Genomic DNA, 12,880 nt, shown 5'->3' on the forward strand with positions numbered 1-12,880 from the left:
AAATAACTACTCGAATGCTTTTTTTCATGAACCAAAAATTAGGTATGTTCCGTACCAGGCCTCATTCCAAATTAACCGATATTACCAGAATTCATTACTCGAAAATAAGTTCTTACCCAGTGCTGAGTACCTGGCAAAATTTACCAGTACCTCGTAACATTTTTGATCGACACACCCATATTAATATTTATATTGATATTTATATTAAACTTAAAAATATTTTCAAAACGATAACACGGAGGAATTTTTTTTCTCTGGGATACTTCACTGAACTTCAGATCTGCACTTGGTTTCTCTTTCAAGCCACAGTTTTTTTAATGATATTTTTAGTCCATTTTTCTTAAAATGTACAAGCTTAGAAATGTTATGCATAACAGGTGGTAATAAAAAAGTTGCGACAACTTTCTAGGGTAAGTATGGTTTATCTTTAGGGTTGAGTCTGAATAGGAAACCATAGCCGGACACGCCGTCCTACGCCATTAGAGACCCTTCCCCTATTAGGAAGTGTGTATATATATATATATATATATATATATATATATATATATATATATATATATATATATATATATTTACATATATATATATATACATATATATATATATATATATATATATATATATATATATATATATATATATATATTTATATATATTGCTTCACTCCTTTACGAGGCACTTTTCATTTCTCTGCATAGAGTTATTACTTCCTTAATACATTACTTTCTTTGTAATACATAAATATTCAGTATTATGAAAAAAAACATACTCACTAAAAGGCTCGAATTCCTCAAATTGTGTGAAAATATATAAAAAAAATTTGTGTAAATATTTAAAACAATGTAATATATTCTACGCGCATATTTATGTTTTAAATAATGATCACTATTTCAGTTTCGATAATTCTCTCTTAAATATTTAGTAAATGTTCGCAACATTTATTTTTAGTACTCAAAAAAGTTTATACTCTATAAACCTTATTATTTATAATTTAATATTACCGGTTTTGACAAAATTCCCTGTTATATCACAATTAAACAAAGCATAACTCATCTACAGTTGCACTGCTAATAGCATACATATTAAGTTACAAGTCGAGATTTTAATTAATGTTTAAACAATTGATGCTTAGATTGATATTTAAATAAAACCACATAAAATATAAATTAAGGCAAAAATGCAGCAATTAACTGTGCTAGATATATTATAAAGCATGAATATGATTACTAACATTTAGGGGACTTCCGGTAAGTTAGATGAAATTAATTTTATCTGAATTTCGAAACGGTTAAAACTAATACCACGTGTCCCTTGTTAGGCATTTGCAATATTAGTTTGCGGAACAATGACGGTTTCCTCTATATATCCATCGAATCTATGTACAATGATAGATGACAGTGTAAAGAGGGAATAGAGCGAGATCTGGCTGTATTTGACATAGTGGCGGTGTAATTTGGCTACTAATACCCCGTGTTATTTAGTCGCATGCTTTTCAGATGTTCTAAGCAAAGAGGAGAATAATTACAGTATGCAATGTAGGGTTCTTTAGAGAATACTTGAGTGTGACCGATTTTGTATGCGACCAAATATACAAACTGTACCCGTATGTGCTATATTTTAGAAATTATATATACAATCCATATCATCTTAGTCACATGTAGATATTTATTATAACATATTTCGGTGGTAAATATTCTAAAAGCTCTTCAGTGTTAAATTTTGAGATGAAATTTATTGTCCGGACTTTTATATTATCATTAATAATATAATATAATATAATATATAAGGATGAATTTTGATTATTAATAATATAATCTAGATAAATTATAGCATTTCAGATATAAAATATCAGATTTTTAAACATCAGGATCTTATTTTATTATACAGTTTTCATTGTGTTTTTTCCTTCTCAAAAGATTCGATACAGCGTTAAACCATCAAATTTTTCAAATTTTTGAAACTCTTGTTCAATATTAAGTTGGACTGCATTAAGTTAAACGATAATATCGAGCATTTAATTTATCAACTTAAAAAGTTTTACATTCATGATAATGGGAACAACTTGGACCCCCCCCCATATTAAGATAGAAGAAATTTTAGAGAATATTATGGTTCATAACGATAAATACTTTCTTATAGTGGGATTGAAACAGAATACATCTCATAGTATGCCGTGGTAGCCCAGTGGATAGAGAATCGGATGCCGATTGGGGAGGGGGTTCGATTCTCGATTCAGCTATGGCTCACAAAGTACATGCGATATAGTGATTGTAAAATATGTGGAATCGAAAGTCCTATGATCGATCGTGGATCAGCATTATGGGTACAGGGATCTGAAGAAAATTTCCTTCCCCTTCATATCTGTGTCGAAATAGAGGAAGTCGCCTTATGAATGAGTGATGCTCCCATTAATCCATGGGGTTCTTGCTGAAAACATTCTTTTACCTATGCGGTGCTCTCTTGTCAGACGAAAAGCATACCTTCCTGACTTATTTCGCATATGTTAATGGTTGATGAGCTTGGCTTGTATAAGTGTCATTAAGCTCAACAAACATCTTATAGCAATTTATATATATATACCATATTTCTTGACTGCGGGTACTTCGTAAAATATATGCCTTATTTTAAAAAATACACGTCAAGAAAGGCAAATGAATTTTGAGATTATGATTTTTTTAATGAAAATAACATATAAGATCAATACAGCTTCGTAAAAATAAGGTAGAATTTAAAAGAAAAATGCATGGTTATTATTTAAAAAAAAGTCATAATATATATTTTTTAAATACGATTATAAATTTTCAGTTTCAATGTAGGAAAAATTTAGCAGCAATAAGATTATAAAGAGAGTTGATAAATGCTATAAGATATTTAATCGCTTTAAAAATTTATGATTAGCTATGGCCTCTAGGTTGTCGAGACAGGCTGCAAGTTCCTATGAAGAGGGTATTTTAAATTTAGTTGTAAGGCGTTATAAGTGTGTAAACAAATTTGTCAATTATGTTGAAACATTGAAAAACGCACGTGAAATCTGAAAATAAATTTGCGTCTTGAAAATTTTCTTTCGTTTGATTTTTATTTCCGAACGACCCTTACTTAAAATATCAGCTTCGTATATTGTATATTAACATCTGTCTAATGTATAAAAATATGTGGCGTGTTTTTAGAAAAATGCACCGAATGGCATTTTTCTAATTTTGACTTATGATTATTCGTCTATTAATAGTTCCCCCATAGCTATTTTTTTTACTTTTCGTCCCATTAGTGATATCATTTGCCTGCATTTCGTCCTAGATATCAAAGTGCGCATTTGGTGTATTTATTTTCACTTTGACAATATTTTTCACAACTTAAAGAATTCACATTTAAATCGTTACCATGAAAGAATCCTCGTTATTTTGCGGTTATAACTGCTGCAGAAAATTTTGATTTAAGTTGCATTGGAAAATACAGGAGTTGTTGCACAAACTTAGCATTCATTTGTTTTCTGTCATGTTGCATTTTGGAGAAGATTATTGCAGGGATAAGTTATAAAAAAATGGATAGCGTTGTTGTTGTACCGCAATACGCATCGATGTATCAATTAGTGTTTTGTTCAAATTATCTAGATTTAATACGTAATATTAAACCATGTTGGTTTTGCAATTTTGCCATTTCAATTTCAAATGTATAAAATAAAATCAGATAGTGTTTTTTTATACGTTTGAATGTTTTTATGCATTTTGGATAGTGACTTTCATTAGATCTTTACTAAAACTTACATAAATGCAGGTAAAATTTTTGGGTATCTGCAGTTGTTTTTATTTATTTTCTTTAGAAGAGAAAACACTGTTATCGGATGATGTATCTTTTCATAACATTTTCCATATTAGGCTTTGATTTCGCATTTTTTATCATTAATAAAATGTTTCATGAAATTATTATATTTTAATTACTAGTACTAAAATTTGCATTATGATTTGATCATATTATCTTAAATTGATATACAAACCTAAAAACAGTTAATTTAACTAATAACATCTTCTTTAGATGAAAGAAACAGATACTGGCTTACATTGACACAAATAAATTAAAACATTAATTAAAGCTAAAAATAATTATAAATTAAATTTGTGACAATCATGACAGAGAAAAGATCTAAATATATAACAGAATTTAAATGAAAATCTGATTGGACAAAACAAGCTCCTTCGAGTAAAATGTCCATAGGTGAATTATTGGAAGCAGACAGGCAGTGTTGTATTAATTTTCCTGATAATCTAATTAATGGAATAATTAATCAGTATACATTTTTAGAGTACATGCATCCTTATAGATTTATATTGTATAGCCGAACATAGCGTTACTAGATTTTATTTTCAATTCCACAGCACATTCAGTTAATTCATGTGGTCAGTTAATTCATGCGGTTAATTTAACTAATAACATCTAATTTAAATACAAGAAACAGATACTGACTTACAATGATACAAACAAACTAAAATATTAATTAAAGCTAAAAAATAAATAATAAATTGGAATTGAACCAATCATGATATAGAAAGCATCTAAATATATAATAGAATTTGAATGAAAAACTGATTAGAAAAAAAAATTGCTTCGAGCAAAATGTCCATAGGTGAATAATTGGAAGCAGACAAGCAGTGTTTTAATAATTTTCCTAATAATTTAATTAATGGAATAATTAATAAGTAGGCATTTTCTTCAATACATGCGTCCTTATAGATTTATAATGTATAACCGAACATCGTGCTACTAGATTTTATTTTCAAATCAGCAGCACTGATTTCAAAGCAAACTATTTGAGTCAAATTAAGTTTAGACGTTCAAATAATTAGTGCAAATTAAAAAAGTAATAATTACAAAATTGACATTTGCCAAACACTTTTAGAGTATTTAAGGAAAATATGTGTAGTATATTCTTAAATATTTACCGCTTAAACAATTTCTTGGCAGACTTGATACATTGTATAGCAATATTTCTTTAATTTACTCTTTTAACAATAAGTAGTTCTTAATTTTACCTTTGTTTAGATGCAATGCATTTCGAAATTTATAATTCAAAACAACTCACACGCAATTCATAGGTTTGATAGCACATATTAATAGCTACATTATAGTACTCATACTTTACTTAACATGAAAAAAGAATTATATTTGTCTAGACAGCTTAGAGACTTATTTGGAATATCTGTTTCATTTAATTAAATAAATATTAGTATATGGTTACAGCAATTTAATTAATTGTACATTACATAAAGTATTCAATAAAAGTAATTTTTAGTGTTCCGTAGATGATATACTGTTAGTTGATTAAATTTTGTAGAATGTTGAAAATAACGAAGACAGTTTTATAATGAAAGAGTTAATATTGATAGAATATAAGTGATTATTTGTCATTTTATAATATTTTTATAATATCGAGCATTAAAAATAATAATAAAAATAACAATAAAATATATAATAATGATTAGAGGAATAATTTTTCATTTCAAGCAAATTAGAGAAGAAATTAAGTAAACATTATAATTATACGTATTAATTTTGTTATTATATTTATTGTTTAAAAAGGTTTTTCAAAAAAGCCTTAAGCTACCTATTGATTTGTTCTCATTTACCCACTTTTAAAATTATTCTCATTTACTCACTTTTCATTAAAAGTGGTGCTCTGATTGTTGTTTGTTTTTAGCCTTTTAAGAAATGTTGAACATTTAAACAGAATAGAAGCAGAAAGAGAGGTATAAAAAAGGAAAATGAGATCAATGCCAAATTGCAACTTCTGAAGAAAATTAATCTGAATCAGTACAACAAACAAAAAAATCAACATATATATTTTTCCATGTGTCATTGAAACTAAGTATAAATTTTTTTTCTCGAAAAAACTGGTATTTCATAGAATAATTCTCATCTAGTTGTTAAAATACTAGTATCAAACTTCAATTGTTCTCAAAACTGGAGACAAGGAATAAAGAATTTTGTAAAGTTTTTATTTTAAAACTAATGCCAATTATTTGCAGAAAAACATTTATTTACAGTGTAAAATTTGCGGTAGAAATAAGGACATAAATAAAACAGAAATAAAAACATAAATACATATAAAAAGAAGAAATACTATTAGCAAAATGCATCGAAAAAATATTAAAAACAGCAATCAGGAGTGTCAAGTTCTGTACTTGTTGAAGCTTTCAGTCAAAAAAGCTGAAAGAAATAACTTTGAAAACACATATAGAAAATAAGGTAAAAGAGCTAACACAGGTACACCCAACACACTGAGTAAATATCTTCTGTATTAGACACAAAAAAGACAAATTGTTTTAACATTTTTGAAAATACATAAGCTGTTTCAACGTTGAACATCAAGGGAAGGTAGATACGCTTATAAATAAAGAAAATGTTTACGAATAATAAAATGTTTTCGTAGGCTTAGCACTAAGAATCAAGGAACTATTTCCTTGGCTCTACAATATATACTTTAGTTTCTACAACACAACCAACCCAACGAAGTATAAAAAATCTATTAAATAAAAGCCTTCAGAATATAGAAATATTTAGCGCGTGCCAGATGTATTTTAATTTTACTCCCTAAATCATTTCCGCCAAGTTCTCAATCGCATCTTACTTATTACGTCTTTGTTTCCGTTCTTTCTGACGTATAAAATCATTTCGAAAATTACCACTTTCCGCCAGACTAGGTAAATACAGAAAAAGCTCTGCACATTTCGAGCATTTTATAGAATTTCATTTTCTTCTTCTTTTCTTTTTCTTTTCTCTCCTTTTATTTATTTTTTATTAACGGTGACCATAGAATGGTTGCAAATAGGATCGACTAAAACTGGGTCCAAATGTAGGGGAGTAGCTCCTTTAAGTACAATGTTTCCGTCGTAAAAGTTTCCGTGATGGCTTGCCATAAATTTCGGACCAAACGAAATGTAGGATTTCCGCGAAGGCAAATTCAATTTCGCTTGAGAAGGCTCTTTTCTTGAGTGGGGTTAGTAAAAAAGGGTTATATTGAGTGCATCGCTTCCGACATCACTAAACGCACCTTCTAATAAGATTCAGCGAAACATTGAAGTGACCAAACAAGAAAAAACTTTAATATCTGAAGCTAGAAATCGAAAAGTTTCATACAAATTATAGATTACAAATATACAGTTCATGGCATTTTAGAAATAAATTATTTTCCAGTTACGTTAAACTATCAGAATCCTAACAGTTTTTTTTTTAAAATTAAAATTAAACAAAAAGAAATGTTTGTCTTTGGAAAGATAACTACATATTGAGGATTTTAGTATCAAATGTGAATAAATAAAAATAATGTTAGTTACATCTATAAAAAACTTGTAAAAAATTACAATTTAAGATATTTCATATTGAATAATCATAAATAATAAAAAAATTGTAAGGCTGCTGTACCGTTGTTTAAGACATAATAAGCTATTTATTAATTCAATTAATTGACTTAATTTTTTTTTGATACTTTATATCTACAGATGGGATTTGAATGGCACCTAGTTTATCTTGTTTTTTGTAATGTGACACATGCAAGGGGGAGATCAAACGGATACTTTTGCTTTATGCATATTTTTCGGAAGGAGGGAATATTATTATTTAGTTTTAGTTACATATTTTTTAAACTTTTATTTTTAAGGAATATTTAAAGGCATAAATATTTCAAGGGTATAAATTTAAATATATTTTCTCGCATGATTTTTCAGAAAGTAGGTCAGTCCAAATTCGCTTTTAATTTTCTTTGGTTTTGCAAATATTGTTTCACTTAACTTTCCTTAACATTGTTCTAATGATTAGTTTTGTTTTTCTTTTTTAATTTTGTAGGGACTTGAACTTTTAGTCTTTGTCCAAGAGAAAGAAGAGAGGGAAAAGATAACAGTAAAATGACCATGAAGAAAACTGTCTGATAAATTGGAAGAAGAAAAAGGCGTCCTTGAATGAAGATCAAGGATTTCAAGAACATAAATATAAATCTAATGCATATTTTCCAAGTGTTTACTATATATTTACATGTTAAACATTTATACTCAAAGTGCATTGGAAGTCAAATTATTTTTTTATCTATTAATAGATGATATCGTTAGATTATGTAAGTAAGTTGATTTTTTACAGATGCTTTTTGTTCATTATGTACGCAGTTTCTAATATTAATAAATTAATCTATGTACGTAGCATATACGTAGAAGTACATAATTTGGAATAAAAATAATGAGTACTTTAGTATTTAATCATTCAGCTAGCTCAATTTTAGTAAAATATTAAATTTCCTACTCTTAGGATTGTATTTAAGATACTCATGTTTGTTTTGTTCTTTTTTACATCTTAACAGTGTACTGACGGTAAATCAAACTTTTAGGCAAACTATTTTAATAAATACTAAGTTTTTCACAAAACAATGAAAGGAAGAAAATAGTGCATCGTGGAAAATATTATGGTAATACCCGAATATGGTAAATTGTACCGTGTATCCGGCTCGATGGAAAAACCAAAAAGCTCAATAAATTTTACCAATGCGCATTGGATATGATTTTGGTAAAATTAGGAATCAAATAAGGTTCTTTAAATTTTATTATAAAACCTTAGACCATGGCACAGAATCGATTAATTCTATTAAATTTAGTTTTCAGTTTTAATTTTTTTACTAATTGTGTAGTAATAAGAACTATAATTTTGAAAACCAAGATTTCCGTTAAACCGTTACCATAGAAACGGAAAGATTACAGACAAATGAATGGTTAAAATACCGTATATTTCAAATTATGGAGATTTCATTTTTTCTCTTTTCTTTTTTTTTTACCAGAGGTGACACTCCCATGCAGTAGAATGATTTTACCAGAATTTTTTTTCTCTTTGTAGAATAAACCTTAAAAATTAATAATTAACAGAAATATTTTAGTCTTTCGATTTATTTATCGTTTCTCAGAACATATTCATACACTGAAAAATATAATTCATTACCAAATAAAAATAGCTAATATTCCAAAACACTAATAAAAATGCTTCTTACAATGCATTTTTACCTTTAAAAATGTTAATAGTCTTTACAAATGAGAACCAGGTTAAGTGCCAGAGGCATGAAAAGTGCTCGTAATTCATCAGCTTAACTAAAAGCCAAGAATCGAAAATTCTTCATCTCAATGACTTGGAAACACTCTGTTTTACACGACCTTAAGAACGATGGATAAAGTTTGAAAATCTGACTTATTCTGTATGCATTAATCTTTACTTATATTTCGTTGGTATCTTATTCCTCTTAAGGAGCACGCAACGTGTCTTCCTGGGACGAACAAACATGAAACTCATACAAGAATCACGATATGTCAAGAGATTTAGCCTGAAAACTTTAAGTCAGTTAGTCTCTTCCTTTTCTGAGACATGCAATTTTTAAATTGTTCAAACATTTAAAGGACTACACAACTATTTCGTACTTTTCCCATTTGTCCGCGGGTGTATATTTGTTTCGTATTTGCAATCAACGTTATTACAAATAGACTTGACTTTCTAAAAATAGGATAAGTCTTAGGAAAGTTAACTGTTAAATTTTAAAAAGTCTAAATCATAAGCATAATTCTACAAAAAAATGAATATTAAAGTCTTTTTTTTTAAATAATATTTAAATCGTAAAATTTTTTCTCTGGTACAGCATTTGGCTTAATTGTGAGATTCAGTTTACACTACTTCTTTTCCAATATTGAAATATATATATTAACACAGAGCTAAAACTTTTTACGAAAACTATAAATATAAAATGATGCAAAATATTTCAGATGATTACTGTGCAAAATAATTCCAGAGGATGATCTTACGTTTCTTCTTATTTGGAGAAGATACTAATTAAGAATGAGAAAGAAAGAACAAATAATTACATAAATAAAATAAGGAATGAACAAATTTTTACAAATGACCAATATCCTAAATTATTTTCTTGATTTCAAAATTTATTTTTAAATTATAAAACTGCCAGAAAGGCCATTTTCTGATACCAAATGAAATTAGGAAGATAATTAGTCATTTTTTAAAAATTGTTCTTTTCTTCTTCGAATATTCCTGATGAAATGTCTTAATGGGTAACGTGCACATTATTTTTAGTATATTTTCCCTATTAAATAAATTTTAATGTAGTTTTAATCTTTTAAAAAAATAGGAATTGTATTTTTCATAAAGTGAGCCTGTTTCTTTACACGTTAACTTTAAAGTGAGCCTTACTTTATTTTAAAGTGAGCCTGTTTAATTATGAGAAAATTACAATATTTTATGTATTGACATTTCAGGGAAAAAAAACACGATTCTAGTTAATAAAACCCAAATATACTATATTTAAACCATTCATTTGGTAATTTTTTGATTCATCTGGTAACGGCTTACTGGAAATTTTAGTTTTTAAAATTATAGTTCTTATAACTATACATTAAGTGGAAAAATACAAATTTAAAAATACATTTATCCGAATAAATTGTTTTATGACATGTTCTAAGGTATCAAAATAAAATTATCAAATCTTGTCACTCATTATAAAACCATATTTTATCATTAAATTAAACTAAAATCATTACCAAATCATTTCAGAAAGAAGTGCCAAGCTTTTTAGTGTTCCCCTAGAGCCAGAGAAATGGTAAATTTTGCCTTATCCTGATAGTTTTAAGCATGCCTTTTTTTCTCAGTGTAGATTTTAAGTTTCAGTACTAAAAATCTAAAAAGGAATTGCCCTAATCAATTGCGGTAAGCGTCTCTCGCTGGACGAAGCTGAAATTGCCTAAATATTTCTTTTTTTAAATAAATGGATGAAATCTGTAAAATGAAAAAAAATTACTTGTTGTGTTTATTTTCACTAAGTACAAACATTAGTAAATGCTTTGCAGCATTTATTTTGTAATGTTATTATTTATTGTTAGATTGAAATTATTTTCTTTTAAATTTGTTATTTGTTCGTCCTTTTTGAGACACATGGGAAAACAAACCTAAGTCCTGCAGAAGACAAATTCATAAGGAAACAACTTTAAACTTAATTTTAAATAAGCTTTACTTGCAGCACGTCTCTTTGCTTGTATGTTTTTTTAAATAAATAGATGAAATCTACTAAAATAAAATATTGTATTTATTTTCACAAAATGCAAACATTAGTAAATGTCTTGCAGTATTTTGTTATTAATTATTTTAAGATTGAAATCACGTTTTTTAAATTTGTCATTTGTTCGTCACCTGTGAGACACAGGGGAAAACCGAGCCGAGTCCTGCACGCGACACTTCACAAAAAAAGAACTTTAAACTTAATTTTAACCCATTGTGGATATTTATTTGTTAAAATTTACAATTTATTCAAAAATTTTAGCAATAAAATTAATGTCAGTTATTTATAAAATTATTTATTAGAGGAAGATAGCAAAATTCAATTTCTATTCTGCGTTTCAATGAAGCAAAAAAGAAAGGAAAAAAATTCCCCCAAGGATTGCAAATATTTTATTTCTTAAACCTTGCGGTTATTGACAACTACAAGTGCGGAAATTTTTGTTTTCAAACTGTTGCTCTTCATCTGCTGTTTAGTCGTAAAGAATTCATTTATAAATTCCAGAAGTACTTTTTGCTTCGTCGATGTTTTAATCATATCTTGACTTTTAATGCATATAATTTTTCTTCTAAATAATTGAAATCAAACTTTTACCATCTCTCAAGGCAATAATTCAACTTTTAGTAGGTCTTTTTTATTATTAATAATAATCTAAGTATAATTATATTGACATCAAATTTTTTCAATGAGTTTTCTTGTTTCCTAACTATATAATGCAATGTTTTGTTTCAGGAATATTTAAAAAACTGTCTCCTTATACTTGTTTTTTAAATTTGATTTTTAATTTATTACTAAACTAGAAAAGTATTTTGTATTTTTTATTACTTTAGCATTTTCTACTTTAGCATTTATTACTTTAGCAACTGAACCATGAGTTCATTTTAAGTTAAACGAGATATTTTCACCAACAAACCTTTTTCCGTATGATGTAACAATATATTTCCCTCTACCTCAGCATAATAGAGTAATTTAATACGTTAACAGAGTAATTACGTTAATAGAGTAATTTCCTCATAAACTTGTATTTAGATTATGATCAAGGTAAATCACTCCTGGATAAAAAACTTTTGTTCTATACATTTTTTTATTTCCTAGGCCCACCTGTGGTAACATTTTGTTAATTCAGGTATTTACAAGCCAGATATATTAGCCATTATTTCAGGGGCACCATAATATGAGGCCAACGTTGCTCCCAGAATAAGGGCAGATAGTACAGAGACTGAAACTACTGCAATGCCTTGCCCCGGATTCGAACTCAGAACCTTCCTGATGCAAAGCCAGTTTCCTGACACCTACACAGTCTGTTCGTTGACAGTGTAGAGGTAATATACTCCAAGTAAGCATTTTTTTTTTCATTAAATAATAATGCTACAGTAATTTAATTTAGGAAAAAGTCATATCTTTATATCTTACTTAATAATCGTGTAAATTACGTACGTTTTGTAAAAATTGTGACAGTGAAAAAGTGTTCTGCTATGCTAGCAATAATGTATCTATTTAAAAGGGAACATCGGGAGTGCTTCAGTGGGTGAATTCTGCACAAAATTTATTTGAATTGCTTTTATTTATATGATTTTTTGTTGAATTTTATTTTTTTAACTCTTCTGATGATTGCCTGTTTTATCACAGCTGTTAGATCTTCTAACATTTTGTCATGCTCGTGATTATTATTATTTTATTTATTTTGTTAAAATTTTTTAGAGTGTTAAATTTGCTTTCTGTCACATTCTATTTCCAAACTTACCGTTTGAATCCTTAATTTGTTTCTTCTTTTGCTGGCTTAAATAAAGAAATTGTATTTTGAAA

This window comes from Parasteatoda tepidariorum, chromosome 11 (genome assembly GCF_982258835.1).
Source record: "Parasteatoda tepidariorum strain Cologne lab strain chromosome 11, Ptep-v5.0, whole genome shotgun sequence".
In the NCBI taxonomy this organism is placed as follows: Eukaryota; Metazoa; Arthropoda; class Arachnida; order Araneae; family Theridiidae; genus Parasteatoda; species Parasteatoda tepidariorum.